Here is a 15,518-nt window from a genome sequence, read left to right as displayed (position 1 = left end):
AGCTAGCTGTCACAGTACCCTAGGCCCCTGACCTCGCCCGCCATCAGCCTACGTCAGCCACAACCCACCCTGGAGCCCTGCTCCCCTTACTCCGCCCCCTTGGGGCGGGCCTTACCCAACGGCGTCTTGACCTATTGGCCAAAGACGTCAAAAGGAACCAATTGTAGAAGAGTGATCGGCTAGGAATCCCCCCCAGCCCCCCACCCCCCGGCCTCCACGCTGAGGAGCAGCCCCATCGACCAATGGGCTGCCAATCAGGCTCCGGGAGCGCGCCGAGCAGCAGAACAGCGGCTGAGCTATCCAATGAGGAGTCTGGTACCCCCCGGGTGGGGGCGTGGCAGAGGCGGTCGTCAGGGGCGTGGCGGCGGTTGCCTGGGCGTGGCCGGTAGCGGCGGGAGCTGCGCTGGCCAGGGGTTCCGGCTGTATTTCCATGAGCGCAGCCGGCAGCCGCGGAGCTGCGGGAACCAGACTCGGGGCCAGTTGGACCGCCAGAGTCCACCGCGCAGGTAAAGCCACTGCCGAGCGAGCTCCTCCGAGTGGAGATCGCGAACTGAGGGCGTCCGGGCCAGAACCCCGAGACCAGCGTGGCTCGGCCCATCGCGCCTCTGCCTGCGCGCTCCGGACCCTCGAGGATGGTTGTTGGGGGTACTGTCAGCTGGCATTTCGGGGGTCCCCAGGGCCAGCTTGCCTAGTGTCGGGACAACCCTGACCACGGGTGGGATACGCCTTCCTGAAGGTCCTTTGTCCTCTCCAGGTCGAAGAACCGAGGTTGGGGACCACGCCGACCGAGGCCTCCTGGCTGCCATCCCCTACCTATCTCCCATCGATGCTCACTCTTGGGCTTTTGGGGGGCTGGGGAGGAATTTGCTGGGCCGAGGTTGGGGAAGAAGGATCCTGCAAACCTGAAAGAGTCTGACTGCAGGCACGGATATTCGATGGGCCTCTGTGTTTTGGGGTACCGGGGCTTACCTAGGACCGATGGGTTCAAGTTCTAGGGAAGCAGTTTTTGACCTACTTGGAGGCGCACTTTATTGAGCTCTCCGGGCAGCTGTACTAGGCTCTTCCTGGGCTTTCCCCACAGTGAGATCTGTCCAGCAGTGCCTGAGGCTGCCTGCCAGGTCGGGCAGCTGGAGCCTCGACCTTGGAAGAGTCTAGGCAGAAGCTGGATGACAGCCACCTGTCTGGGATGCTCAGGAAGAATAGGACTGACTGTATGCTCTGCCTTTAAGGCCCTTTTCTCCATCCACCAGTGCACTCTGGATGACATTTAATGCCTAGGTTGAGGATACTTACAGGAATCCACTAGGTTTCAAGGGGGTGTTGAATTCATCCATAATGATTTTTGAGCTTTTAGCTCTGGTGCGTGTGTGTGTGCAAAGAGAATGGAATATATGAAAAGATAAATCATTTGCCTTACTGCACCCTCCATAGGGGTTACTCTTTCTGGTCCCTCTATTTTGGTATCTCCAACCCATCAGTTTCACCTGGTCCAAAGGCAGGTTCCAAGAACAGGCTCTGAGGAGATTGCAGGTTTGGCAGAGTCAACATGATTTGTGCCCAGAGCTTTTCAAGGGCCATTTGGTTACAACCACATTAAGCAGAGTGCATTTCCCCTCTGCATTACCTTCTATCATGTGCATGAATAGAAAGGACTGAATCTTCTGAAGGTCAGGAAGGAGGAAAATAATTATAAGCCAGCTTGCCTGTTTGAGGATGGATTAAGCTTTGAGTAGCCAGCCAGAAAGCAATTCAGTCCCTACTGCTAATTGTCAATGTGAGCTTGTGGTGTTTTAAAAGCTAAAAATTTGGAGCCCATCTCATTCATTCCCCTTAATGTATAGATGAGGAAACTGAGGCCTGAGATGGTCACAAGGCTGACTGGTCACCACAAAGCCATGACAAAGAGTTGATCTCTTGATCCTAGATCTAGCCAGGGGATGACTTGAATTTTACTCATAGCTTCATTCTCCTTTTCTGTTTAAGTTCTAGAGGAGCCCAGAGAGAATAGAAGCACAGACTTTGGCATCTAAGTGCCTGGGTTTGAATCTTAGTCCGGCTACTTCCTGGCTGTGTAACTTTGGGCAAGTTGCCTGACCTCTCTGTGCCTGTTTCCTCTTGGTAAGACAAGGGATGATAATGGTACTTCGGTTAGAAAATGGTTTGGGGGAAGCGCATGCTATTCGGAATGTTTAGAACAGTGCCTGGCCCATAGTAACCATGGCAGATTGCCAAAGAGAATGTTCTGTTGCCTTTTAATGTAGCTTTCCTTCACATCTACCACCCAGTATTTTCCATCCTTAAACATATTCCAGATTTTATTTTTACATGGGTTCCTGCGTCATGGTGCATTTTTTTCTTCTCTATTTTTCCTTTTATTGAATCAGATAATTTAGTCCCTCTGTTAGCTGCTGCCTTGTGATTACACTGCCAGTCATTTTCATCATCTTTACAGGGAGTGAAAGGGAACCTCTCAAAGTGGTAGACAGAGTCCTCTGGATCCCAGTCTACATGATGTCCTTCCATATACGCCTTCCCTCCGCCCAGCCTTCCTCCCCACTTGTCAGTATGATTCAGCTTCCTTATAAATGGATGAACATTTTTAGATTAAGATTTCATGAGCCACTGAATTAAGTGCTTTTGGGAAGTTCAGGGATCGGATGTCAAGTATGGTTAAGCAAGTTCCTTAGTCATTTGAGTAGGGGAGCAGCAGCGCTGGTGTGGCCTGGCAGAGACGAGTGTGTGACTGATTCTTGCTGGTGTCCACTTGTTCACCTTGTCTACATTTTTCCTGCTCTGTTCTAGAGCCTGGCATAAACCAGATGGCAAATGCAGTGGAGTGGTCTTTCCCCTTTTGTTTTGTGGGGAGAAGTTTCGTTCATCCCTCTTTGCTTTCCCTTTTATTTCCACTAGCTCTTTAATGCCTTCGAAGTCCATTAGGTTCCAAAAGGGCGTTGAATTCACATATCATGAAGCATGGTCAGTTTGCCAGATGGTCAGTTTGCTGGCAGTTCCCTATAAATGAACGATGCCTGTCACCTTTTTTGTGTTTGTTGTTTTATTTTGTTTGGTTTGTTGCAGAAATCCACTCTGGTGTGGTTTTCCCTTCTCTAAATTGAACCAAAGGTGATAAATGCTTCTCTGATAGGAACCTAGGATTCTGGATTCTGAGTTTGGGGTTTTTGTTTGCCTCTTCCAGCACTCAGCCATTTTAGAATAATAGTTTTCTTTTCTTTGTGGTCTTGCTCCTTCCCTGTGGCATTCTGACTGAAAGATGACTTCCTATTCACTGTTTCTCCCCTTCCCTCACTCACACTTTCTCCTGGTAATCTCTGGCAGACCCTATACAGTATAGAGGTTCCCACTGCCCTGGCTCACAGCTCCTGCCCAAAGCACAGCATAGTCTGGTAGTCCTGTGGGAGACAGGGGAAGTCTCTCTTATTTTGTTAATTTTTAAATTTTTTGCTTAAAATTTGGTTGTATGAAAACCCCTAGCAGATGGGCATTGCCAACATAATGGAATTCCATCTGGCAGAATTTCTGCCATGACCATAACCTACAATACGACGATTTTTATTGGATGAGGGTTTTGAACCCTCCTTGACCACTTGAAGAGTGTTGATGACATGGGGCCTGAGGTGCTGTAAGCCTTCCTGTTTCATCTTGGCTAAGGTATCCTAGGAATAGACACTGGGAGTGTAGGGGACCTCCTGATGTGGTCCGTGTTAGGATTTTACAGCAGCCTTTCCTGCTCCAGCATTTTGGCCTGTGCGTGATTCAGATCTTTTCTTTGTTTTGAGACAGGTTCTCAATATAAGGCTCCAAATTCCAGTCCTCCTGCCTTAGCCTGCTGAGTGTTGGGATTTCAGGCATGCGGCCATCATACCCAGTGATTAAGGCCAATTTAAACCCTTATGCTTTTTTAAAACATTTTTTTATTATTTTTATTTTATGTGTATGCTTATATTGCCTGCATGTAGGTAAGTGCACCCGTGTCGTGCAATGCCCGCGGAGGACAGAAGAAGCTGTCCCTGGGTCTGGACTTAACAGACAGTTGTTAGCTGATATGTGGATGCTGGGATTCAAACCCGGGTCTTCTGCAAGAACAACCAGTGTTCTTAACCACTGAGCCATCTCTCCAGCCCCCCTTATGCTTTTTTTCCCCCTCATTGATAGCATATCAATGAAGTTACTTTCCAGAACTTTTTTTTTTTTTCTTTTTGGAGACAGGGCCTCCTATAGTCCAGGCTGGCCTTGAGCCTACTGTATAGCCAACAATGTCCTTGAACTCTGAATCTCCCTGCCTCTACTTCCCAAGTGCTAGATGATATGCATCACCAGCTACCACATCCTCTTCCTTATGGGTAGTTTTATATTTTTGTTGTCTTGGTTCCAGAGCATCATGTTTCAGAATTAAACATTTTTTGTTTATAAAATAGCTGCTGTGGACAGATGAAGAACCCTGCTGTTACCCTTGTAGTATGCGCTCTGAGCCCAGTAGGCCCATTCTCTGATCTTTCACACGGGTGAAGAGTTGATTAGAGAAGTGGAACACTGATACTCTTGGTTTGCCTGGTTTCTGACTTTTCCCTTATTGTCTTTAAGTGGAAGTTTCTTGTTATTTTGAGACAGGTTGGCCAGAAGCTGGTTGAGGTGAAGGATGACCTTGAACTCATTATCCTCTTGCTTTCACCTGTGGAAGAGCACTGGCATTACGGGCCTTGGTGCTAGCACACCAGCTTATGTGGTGCTTGGGGACTGAACCCATTGCCTCCTGCATGCTAGGCCAGCGTTCTAGCAATCAAGTTGCACCTCCAAGAGATGGTTCAACGAATTCATTATCTGGTGTGTGCCAGCAGCACTGTTAACCAGACCAAGTATGTTTGCTTTGTTACAAAAAGACTACTTGTTTTTAAATTATTTCTACTTAAATATTAAAAATTTAATGCACTTCATTCAAGTTTTTTTTAATGGATAATGCAAGGCCAAGTGTGGTAGCTCAGACCTGTCATCTCAGTGTTTGGGAGGCTGAGGCAGAAAGATTGCCATCAGTCCAAAGTCAGGCTGAACTACATAGTAAGTTCCAGGCCAGCCTGGGCTACAATGCGAGACTGTCTTGGGGGGAAAAAATTGGTAACACATTTATATGATGAGAGAAAATATTTGAAAGGTTCAAATATCAGAAAGTAAATACATCTCTGTCCACCCCGATCCTACCACCTTTTTTCACTCCTCAGGTACAAACAGCGTTACTAATTTCTTTACCCTTCAGAGGTTAGCTGTGCACTCCTCATCTGGTTTATATATCTAGCCTCAAATACATTATAAATATTCCATGCACCCCACCCTTTTTACACAGGTGGTAACGTGCTCTTTGAAACGTTGTTTTTCCCATTAATATTTCTTGGCAGAATGAAAGGAGTGCTCACAGCACTCTTTACGAAGGCCGTCTGTTTTAGAGCTCTGTGTTTCTGATGCTAAGAAACTCTTGTTTAGGCAGCAGCTTTGTGTGGAGATCTTAAGCATTTTGTGGCAGTTTGGACACATGTTTTTCTTCTCTTTGTACTGTGACCCTAAACCTGAGAAAAGGCCTAGAGAGGTAGAAGGCTTCTCCAGGTTACTCCGTGGAGGAGAGCTGAGACAATGGCGAATGAGGGATCCATGGACCTTTGGGCCCCCACTGTGATCTCTGGTCAGACTGTGCTAGCATCACCAGGGCTGGTTCGCTGTGTTCTCTTTGGCGTCCAGAAGTGTTTCTTGGCCTCCCAGTGTGGATTTCCAGCTCTTGACCTGTGCTGGAAATGTGTCTGACCCTGTGTTCTGCACCACAGCCCACCCCCCTTGTTCTTGCCTTTGGGCAGCAGAGAGGAGCCCTGCCCTTCCCCATAGGACTTCCTCTTTGGGTGCATTATTAAGTGCTTTACCTCAGGAAAAACCAGGTCTGGCACTTCTATCCTTTCCAAATGTAGGTATGATTATAGAAGTGTTTCCTAGGATTTCCAAATCATTTGCCACTTCCAAGTTCTGGTGAGCCTGCTTTGCTAACAAAGGCTTTCACTGGTCTAAGGAGAGTTTCCTGGTTCTTCATATTTGAGTTTCCCTTGACTAAACTTGTGTTTTAAATAACCACACTGATTTTAACATGATCTTTTACTCTTCTGTGGTTCCCTGATTTTGCCTGTGGGTTTTTATTTTTTCTTTGAATGTGCCTCAGCCTTCATCTTGTTTTTATTTACCTCTGAGGAGTCTGGTTTAGAGTCACCTTGAAACTGAATTGAATGTTCAATTTATTAGTCAGAGAGGCTAGTTTTGAGTCATCACTTCCTGGCCTTTGCTCACTGCTGGGCATCTGTGTCTTCAGTGTACCTCAGTTGTGTGGGGTGAAAGAGGTGGTGTTATTAGTTATATTTTGCCTATCCAATCTCTGATTTAAAAAGACCGAAGCTTCCAAAAGTATCCCAGTTGTGTTATGTATTTGTGTGTGGTTTTACTTAGTCATATCAGTGAGGTCAGTGAAAAAAAAATCAGGAAGTTCAACATAAGATTACCAAAATTTTGAGGTTTTTCAAATAAGGAAACTAACCTATAGCATTGTTCATCATTTCCATTTTATTTACAAATAAGTATGTTAGCATAAATATGTTAGCATGTTAGAAAGTCAGTGTCTTAGAATACAGAGCACCTTTTACTCAGGACATATATAGCTTGGTCAAAGAATTCTGTTGATGGCTATTGAATCAAGGCATTTGGGAGGGCTTACATTTCTGCCAGAAGATTATATTCAAGAAGTGGCTTCACATTCCAGTTTCTTTAAACAGTTCTACCCTGGTGCTGGGAAATCAGGCCATCCATTCAGTTCAGCTTATTCCACACTGGTACCGTTTGGTGGGCTTGTAGGTCCAGGGTCTTGGGTGGTAGAGACCATGCTATGTTGATACGTAGTTGTAGCATGTTACAGTGACAGGAACTAGTAGGAGAAATTGTTCTTTGACTCCTTGGGGTCTGAATTTGTTCATGTGTGAAGTATCTTCTTATATTTCTTAAGGAATGAAGGATGGAAAGAGACTGAAGCAAAGCACTTTGGTGATGTTTACACATTAATCTTTTTTGAAGCATGTATGTAAACCTATTAAATTAATGATGTAGCATGTCAGGTGATGGCTCAGATTTTTCTGAAATGTCTATGACTTCTCTTCAGGTCCCTGGCCCTGTTTGCACTATTCTAGCACCATTGCCTTGGCTTTGTATTAACGATTTACCAGTTTAGGGCCCAGGATCTATTCTTGAGGTTCTTTGAGTTCTCATTAGATGAAGAACACTCAGACTTTTTGATTTCATGTGAATGATAATTGGGAATATCTACTTCACTTATTTTTATTTTACGTGTATGAGTGTATTGCCTGCATATATGTATGTGCACCCATGTCATGTGGTGACCACAGAGGCCAGAGAGGGTGTTGGAGCCCCTGGAACTGGAGTTATGGGTGGTTGTTAGCTATATGGATGCTGGGAACTGAACCTGTGTCCTCGCAAGAGCAGTCAGTGCTCTTAACCACTGGGCCATCTCTGCAGCCCCTGATAATTGAAAATATTTTAAAGGCCTGTCCTGGAATGTTGGGATGCCTAATTATATCTGAGTCCACACATACAGCCTTCATGCCCCTCATTTGTATGTGTAAATTTCTAATGACTTGAAGCCAGTAAACCTCAGTATAGAGAAAAATACAGAGACAGGCTTAGCACAGAAAAGATGCAGGGGCTTTTCAAGTGAAGAAATAATATGACAAATAATAACTGTCTAAAAGTAAGTCGTTTGCTTAATCTAAACACATTGTCAGAATGGCAGCAACTGACAGCCGAAGCTTTGTCAGAGGTGACACATTGGCTTGGGGTGTGGTGGCTTAACTGAAGCTCAAAGCTATAGGCGAACTTGGACCTTAGTGGTTATCAAGCAACTGTTTGTCCTGTTACCAAATAACCAACTCATTCATTTGTTAGCTTGTTATTATGGGAATTTTAAAGATCCACACTAGACAGAGTCATATAGTAAGTCTTCAATGGTGCCTGGTTCCATCACTAGCCCATAACCACTGGAGTTTCCTGTGGTCTCCTAGCCACTTTCCCCAATCCACATTTATTTTCAAGTAGATCCCCAACATCATATGTTTGTAAATATTTTTGTGATGTCTCTTCAAAATATAGACTACCTTATTATACCTCCATTATATTTTTAAATTTAACAGTAATCTTTTTAAATATCAAGTATGCAGTCACTCCAATGTCTAGTTGGTTGATTCACCATTTATGTCTCTGTTTCTTTGTGGGGTTGTTCTTTGGGATAGGGTCTTGTTGTGTGGGCCAGGCTAGCCTTGATCTCACCATTCTCCTGTCTCAGCTTTCTGAGTTCTGGGATTACAGGTGTGTGTCACTATACCTGGCCCTCCTCCTCCTCCTCCTCCTCCTTCTCCTCTTCTTCTCTTTTAACACACCTTCTTTGGGGCAGTACCTCACACATGGTAGGTAAGCACTCTACCCCTGAGCTACATGTCTCTTAAACTAAGGGTCCCTTTTCTTTTCTCCCCCTCACACTGCAGTTCTTTGGAGAAGCTAGGTAATTTATCCTATAGAGAGTTTTATCTAGTTTATTTTATTTTATTTTTTTAAACGTTATGTGTATGAGTGTATTGCCTACATGTGTGTAAGTGCACCTGTGTCATGCAGTGCCCTCAAAGACCAGAAGAAAGTGTCAGATCCCCTGGAACTAGCATTACAGATGGTTGTTAGCCACCATGTGGGTGCTGAGAATCTAATCCAGGTCCTGCAAGTTAACGCCCAGTGCTCTTAACCACTGAGCCATTTCTCCAGCCCCGAGTTTTATCTAGTTTTGAACAGGGTACAACACTGAATAGGTATATCACAGTAGACTGTGATATGTCCCCAGAAGTAACAAATGTTACTAATACCTTGTATATTTTTAGATGTATTGTATGTGTAGCCCAGCAAATATGTGTGTTACATCAATACCCTTTTTCTTTCTTTTTTATAGAGCTAATAGCGTATTGCCCACATTTTTCTGTTCCTTGCTTATATTCACATAACATAAGATGATGTGTTTTAGCAAATTGTCATATGTATTGTTTGGCAACCTATTAATTTTTCTCACATATCCAACTATGAAATTATTTATCCCTAAAAATAGAGGTTAACACAGGATTCCTCAGATTTTGTGATTACTCTGGAATCTTAAGAGCAGGGAAATATTTGTTATTTTCATGTGTTCAGCAAATGTTTATGGAACCCTTTTTCTGCTGGGGATGACACTGGGCCTCTGCCCCTCAGCACTTTTCTGGGGGGCGGTGCTGGGCATGTGCCCCTCCATTGGCTTCTGCTTGGCCCAAAGGAAGCTTTCCATGACCATGCGCTGTGCGTGGCCCCTTACACTCCTTGGGCGGCCTGTACTGTGCTGTAAACGCCAATTTCTCAGCTTCAAGAGAAGCTTGACTCTGACTGCAGTCCCCTCTTCTACTCTGATCATGGAAATAAATTGCTCACTCATTCTTGTCAATGCCACTGAAAAATGTATCCTTCTGAATAGTGAAATGATGGACTATGCCAAGGAGATGATAGCCAGGGATATTTTCCCCAGTTTAGAAAACAGCCCCTTTCCTTTGGTTTGTAGTTAATACCATCCACCACAGTGTTATTTTTATTTTTATTTATTTTTTAATTTTATGCGTATGAGTGTATTGCCTGCATGTGTGTGAGTGCACCCATGTCGTGCAATGCCACAGAGGTCAGAAGAGGGCATCAGATGCCCCTGGAACTGGAGTTAAGGACAGTTCATAGCTGCCATGTAGGTGCTGGGAATCGAACCTGGGTCCTCTATATGAGCAGTCAGTGCTCTTAACCACGGAGCCATCTCTCCAGCCCCCCGCCACTGTATTTTTATAGACCCCCACATAGGAAGATGGATGTTGCACTGAAATTGTCACCATAGAGCTCCTAGGAGGAATGCAAATGTATTCGTGTCTGAGAAGAGGCCTTAGAGAATATCTGTCAAGGGGGCTGAAGTGGTGGGCTCCATCCAGGTCTGCACAGAGCCTCTAATATGGGGAACTGCCTTCCTTTTCTATATTCCTAGCGCCTTCCTCTGGGCTAGCACAGAAAGGGGTCCTCAAGCCTCAGTTTCCTTGCTTATATTCATAACATTCACCAATGAGGTAATGTCTGAGCATGTGCTTTGTAAGTAGTAAATTATGAAGTTAGCCTCTGCTGGCAACACAAATGCATTTTGTGCCCTGTTTGACAAGTAAATGAGGTCATGTATTAAAATCACAAACACTTGATAAACTGTGGAGCTTAAGTAGAAATTTTTATCATCATCTAGTTCTGTCCCTTCATTTAAAGATAGGGTGAGTTAAAGATAATGATGTCAGAACCAAAGAGTGATACTGGATCCCAGGACAAGCCTGTGACCCCTAAACTATGGCTGGATGATGGAGAAGCTAGTGGTCTGGAATGAGGGAGCATTGTGCATGCTCAGGCACACACATGTGATCTCATTATTGCTTAAGTTGGGAATGGTGGCCATGACTCACAGGCAAGTCAGATACCAGATTAACCAAGCTGGAGGACCTGGACATTTGGTCCTGGAATGGGGTCCTCCTGCCTTGGTGGATGAAGCAAGCCCCTTCTTTATCTTTTTTGGTGAGAGCACCATTGCTAAATTCATATAATATTTACATTTTAAATTTTATTATAATAGGATTTGCTAGTGTAGGGTGCTTGACCTTGTCTTCCTCATTTAAGCCTCTCAGTAACTCTCCAAGGAAGGTCTTTTACTACCCATTTAATGGATAAAGAGACAGTACCAGGAGGTTAAGAAGTCACACAAGTAGTTTGTAGTATAGCTATGATTCAGGCCAAATCTGTCTATCCTCAGAGCCCATGAGTAGCCTCTGTCCCCTGCCAGCACTATAAACCAGAGAAAGTCTCTCAGTAAACTGGAAATCTTCAGGACATCAATTGTTCTGACCTCTCTCCACACAATCGTTCTCATAAGATGTTTGATAAAAGACTTCAGTTTTCCTTAGGTGCTAAAAAGGAACTTTATTTTATAATCCCACTGGCCTCTGGGTCTATATTAACCTGGGACTAATTCTATTCAAATGTATATTTTCTAGACACAATGAGCTCAGGTCAATTAGAAAACACTATACACAATATTGTATATTGGCTATTTGGACTGAGTAGCAGAAATCAAGGGTCTTCTAAAGGCATTTCAGTATGTGTTAGAGCTTGTCACAGTGAACAGGTTGGTTTCCATCTCCTTTCCCTTCGGGAGCCTTGCTGTTTCTGACATAGATTTATAACTGTATGGCCTAGTAAGATGTTCCTTAGACAAACAGGGAAGAGTCTGGCCTTGGACGATAGCTTCTCTACATAACAGAAAATGGAAAACTTTCATTTTGGATGGAAAAGTTATTTGCCAGATCTTTAAGATGTTCTTTAAAATATTCAAAAGCTGCTGACAGCCCAGGTCACATTGAGCATTCTCTTTTCTGCAGAGCGGTGTGGCAGCTGCCCACCTCTCGGCCTAATAGAATAATCTAGCAAGGAAATTGTCTTCAAGAGATCACAGTGATGATGCTTCAAGCTAATGAGCCTTTCCCAGAGGGTCTGTCTGATTACAAGATGCCCACTACGTACTCAACACCCTAAGTTTCTCCATCTGTGTAGAGTGTAAGCTGGAAGATTCAATTAGAGAGGCACTGGCTGGAATCACCAGTGCAGGGATTTACAAGGTCCGATTCATCATTTTTATGTAAAGACAAAACTAGCAAATTTTCTACTTGTGATAAGGCATTTACGAAATATGAAGATAGGCCACTGTGATCTTAGGGTATATCAGAGATAGGCCTCCAATACAGATTCCTTTATAGTTCAGCAGATTGCTACAAAATGAGTTAGATGCCATTGAAGATTGTCAGTGTGGCTCCAGTGGTGAGTGACAGTACATGTCCAACAACTTTGAGTCTGATGTAGCCAAATAAATGCTCCTCACATCTCCAGCCTCACTTGAACAGTAGAGTATATAGGGCCCATTGCCCATGGCTGCATATGTATGGCAACATCTAGGTGAACATCTGGAATTCCCCTTGTAAGTAGAATACTGAAGCTTCATTCCACTGTGACTCCTTGTGCCCAAACCCATCCCTCTGGCCCTGTCTACTTGGCGTACCAGCCCTTGGCTCAGCTGTGACCCGATGTCTGTAAGCACCCCACTTCTCACTGTCTTCTGTCCCCTCTCTCCTCACTGTTCCAGAACTGTGATGCCACTTCCCTCTTTTCCCTCCTTCCTCTCTTTTACTTCCTCCAGTGTTGGTCCTTCCAGATTCAGTACTTATTCATATGTGGTTGTACTGTCCTTTACTTTATGGATACCTGTACTGTATTTCTGTTGTCGTGCCCACAGAAGTTAGACTGAAGCTGATGCCTTTGGTACAGTGGGATCGGGGTGGAATGGCAGTAGGGAGTAGAGTTTGCAAAGTGCTCCCTCCCTAACAGATGGTATGGGCACTTTTCTAGTAGGTTCTGTCCTTTTCATTTGAGAAGCATTGCCTTATCCACTTAACACAGGTGAATCAATTTTCAGTGAATGGCAATGTCTTCTTCCCCAATTGTGAGACATTTGTCCTACTTCGGACAAAATCATCCTCTTTGCTAGCCACTTCCTCACCTCCCAGGCCACTGATGAGAGGGCAGCACATGTGTGTTGGGAAGGCCCCATGAAGGAAGAGTTCCAGAGACAGAGTGTGGGCATATATTCTGTGGTACAGTGTTTTTCACAGAGACAGACCAGATATGGACTCAGGCAGGTGCCTACCCGTTATAGGGAAAACTAAGTTTGGTCCAAAACCAAAAGAGGAAGGCCACTGGCAGGCTAAGGGTGGCAGTTGGGACTCACCCTCAGACTTTAAAAAGGCTGAGAAAACTTGCTTCCAGAGTGGGAGGCAAGAGGGAGCAAGGCCCAGAACAACAGCAGGGGAAGACGGGAACAGTTGACGGTGTAAGCTTACTCTATTTCTTTATTTGGCAAAGCAATCCGTTTAGCTCAAACCCCAAAATATACCAATCCAGCGTGCTTCCTTTTGTATTTTTAATTTTCTAGATTGTTCAGTATCCTCAATGCAAAAAAGATCTGATAAAGCCAAGCTCAGGGCTTTCTGCAGACTGATGGCCAGCCGTGTATGTTAGAATTTTCTTACGGTTGCTTTCAAACTACCATTTTTCTAATCCTAAAGTAGTTAATAAGGTAGCTTTCCTCTAAAGAGCTCAAAATGTTTTATGAACCTTGTTTTGAGTGTATCTGTGGTTATCTTATGATTTTAAAACTTTTTAACCCACATAGTTTCCTCAGCTTCTTTCCCTCTGGTGTCTATAATGGAACTTCCCCTCTCTCGTTTTCAGAAGGAGTGCAAATTCTCATAAAGTTTATGTGATCCACCCAAGATTACTTGGCAGAACCTAGGCTCCAATCCAAGGCCCTTGATTCTAAAACCTGTGTTGTTCAGTTATGCCACGTAGGCTCTTGGGGTAAATCTTAAAATCCCCAGAGAGGGCAGGAGATCCACCTAAAGCTGCACAGCACAGCATGCTTGGGGAGAACTGCTTTAGGTGCTTTTGGAAACATAAATGATATCCTCTCTCTCCTCTGACATCTTGAGCCCAGCACTTCTGGGTCCTTCCACTTGGGCTGGGTCCTAGAAGTTTCAGTTCTCAGAATCCATAGGACTGATATCAGAGGCTGGGTATGTCTATACCATACCACCCTTTTCCTTCATTTTTAGCCCAGGGTCCTCAGTGCACATCATTGGTTCATATTTATCTGTGCTAGCTGCTAGCATCTGTCTTCTTAGACTTGGTCATAATGGAACACATGTGACCTCCAAGCCTGCTGCTGTAAACTGGCAGGAGGTCTTGTTTCTACTCACAGCTTCCAAGGTATTTATACAACTCAAAGAAGTAAAGAATGACTTGAAATACTGTACACACGGTGTTCTCTTGCCTGCACAGCCTTACCCCAGTATCCAAAAGATGAGGACCCTGGAGTTGGCCCTGCTGTCTAGCTTTATATTGCAGGGCCTGGTGGTAGAACCCTGGTAGTAGAATTCATCATGAGAGTCACAGAGCCAGGAGAGACAGGAGAGCGAGTAAGCTCAGCCCTGCTGGGCCTGGGAGAGTGGGCTTAGTCACTTTCCCCAGTGGGAAGGTGTAGGGCTTAGCCCGTGGGTCGGCTCTCCCTGCAGATACACTGGATGCCTATCATGGTAAGCTGCAAGCTTGTCAGCTTCGTAAAAACTGCACATGTTCATGTTGCTACTGGCCAGCCTCTGTGCTGTACTGACCCTGAGAGCTTGGGGGACCAGAATGCTCAGGACCAGAGCACCCAATTATTTTCTCATTAAGCTCTCCATCCTTTTCTGGTGTAGTTCTAAATGAAACTTCCCCACCTTGCTGAGCTGGAAGTAATCCAGGGCTGTGGTAGGCCCTGAGTCTACATTCCCACCTCTATCCTCCTTCCCTCCTTTCTAGAAGTTTGTCTACAGACAGAGGAGTGTCAGGTCTGTGCCACTCTGGGACATGCCCCCAGAGTTTCTTTTATGCAATAAATCTGGAGGTGTTCTTCTCTTCACTTGTGCCTTTCTCTTAAAGATACTAGTAAATGGACGTCGGGCATGTGGGCACATGCCTTTAATCCCAGCAGTCAGGAGGCAGAGGTAGATGGATTTCTGTAAGATGGAGGCCAGCCTGGTCTACATAGCAAGTTCCAGACCAGCTGGGACTATAGGGAGACACTGTCTCAGAAACACACACACACACACACACACACACACACACACACACACACACACAAACACAATAAATGCTAGTAAATGGGTCTGGAGATATAGCTCAGTTGGTAGAAAGCTTGCCTAGCAAGCATGAAGACCTAGATTTGATCTCCAGCACTATATAAAACTGGATATGATATGCAACAGAAGGCCAGGAACACAAAAGGTCACAAGTGGCCAAAACTTAAGAGAATAAGAGTCTATAGAATGTGGGTCCTTGGACAGGACTACTATATTAAAAATCCACCCACTCAGGACTCAGGGACTGTTGTGGAACTGGGGGTGGAAAGATCGTAAGAGACAGGAAGGCGGTGCATGACCATATGGAAATAGAGTCCTACAGGCACCTGGGGCTCTTCTCATATAAACCTACAGCAATAGTGTCAGCATGCACAAGACTCATGCAAACTGAAGCAGGCAAAAACCCAGCTCAGAACTGAAGAAACAGACAGCAGGCCCCAATCTTAGTCAAAAAATTATTGGCAGCACATTACTGCTGGGTGAGGAAGAACTGATCTTAAAGGGAAGGACTATAGATAGGCTGACTAGACTGCAGAGGATGAACTTGTACTAAGGGACATCTGGGGACACTTGACATAACGCCTTAACACAAATGACAAAATGTAT

The 15,518-nt window shown here is 44.8% G+C and overlaps 1 protein-coding gene across 2 annotated transcripts in view; it reads left to right on the top strand.

The window, feature by feature from the left end:
- Positions 1 to 362: 362 nt before the first annotated feature.
- Abhd2 (abhydrolase domain containing 2) overlaps positions 363 to 15,518 on the top strand; it is a 115,320-nt gene continuing 100,164 nt past the window's right edge. The window contains exon 1 of one of the 2 annotated variants that reach the window (XM_008852837.3): positions 363 to 506. The gene's annotated coding sequence lies outside the window, so the exon portion shown is untranslated. The remainder of the gene's footprint in view (positions 507 to 15,518) is intronic. The other variant, XM_008852836.3, reaches the window with a different exon arrangement.

The sequence above is a fragment of the Nannospalax galili genome, unplaced genomic scaffold, assembly GCF_000622305.1.
Source record: "Nannospalax galili isolate Female #2095 unplaced genomic scaffold, S.galili_v1.0 scaffold185, whole genome shotgun sequence".
Classification (NCBI taxonomy): Eukaryota; Metazoa; Chordata; class Mammalia; order Rodentia; family Spalacidae; genus Nannospalax; species Nannospalax galili.
The sequence above is the reverse complement of the archived record's forward strand: the minus strand, read 5'-3'. Positions and strand labels throughout refer to the sequence as shown.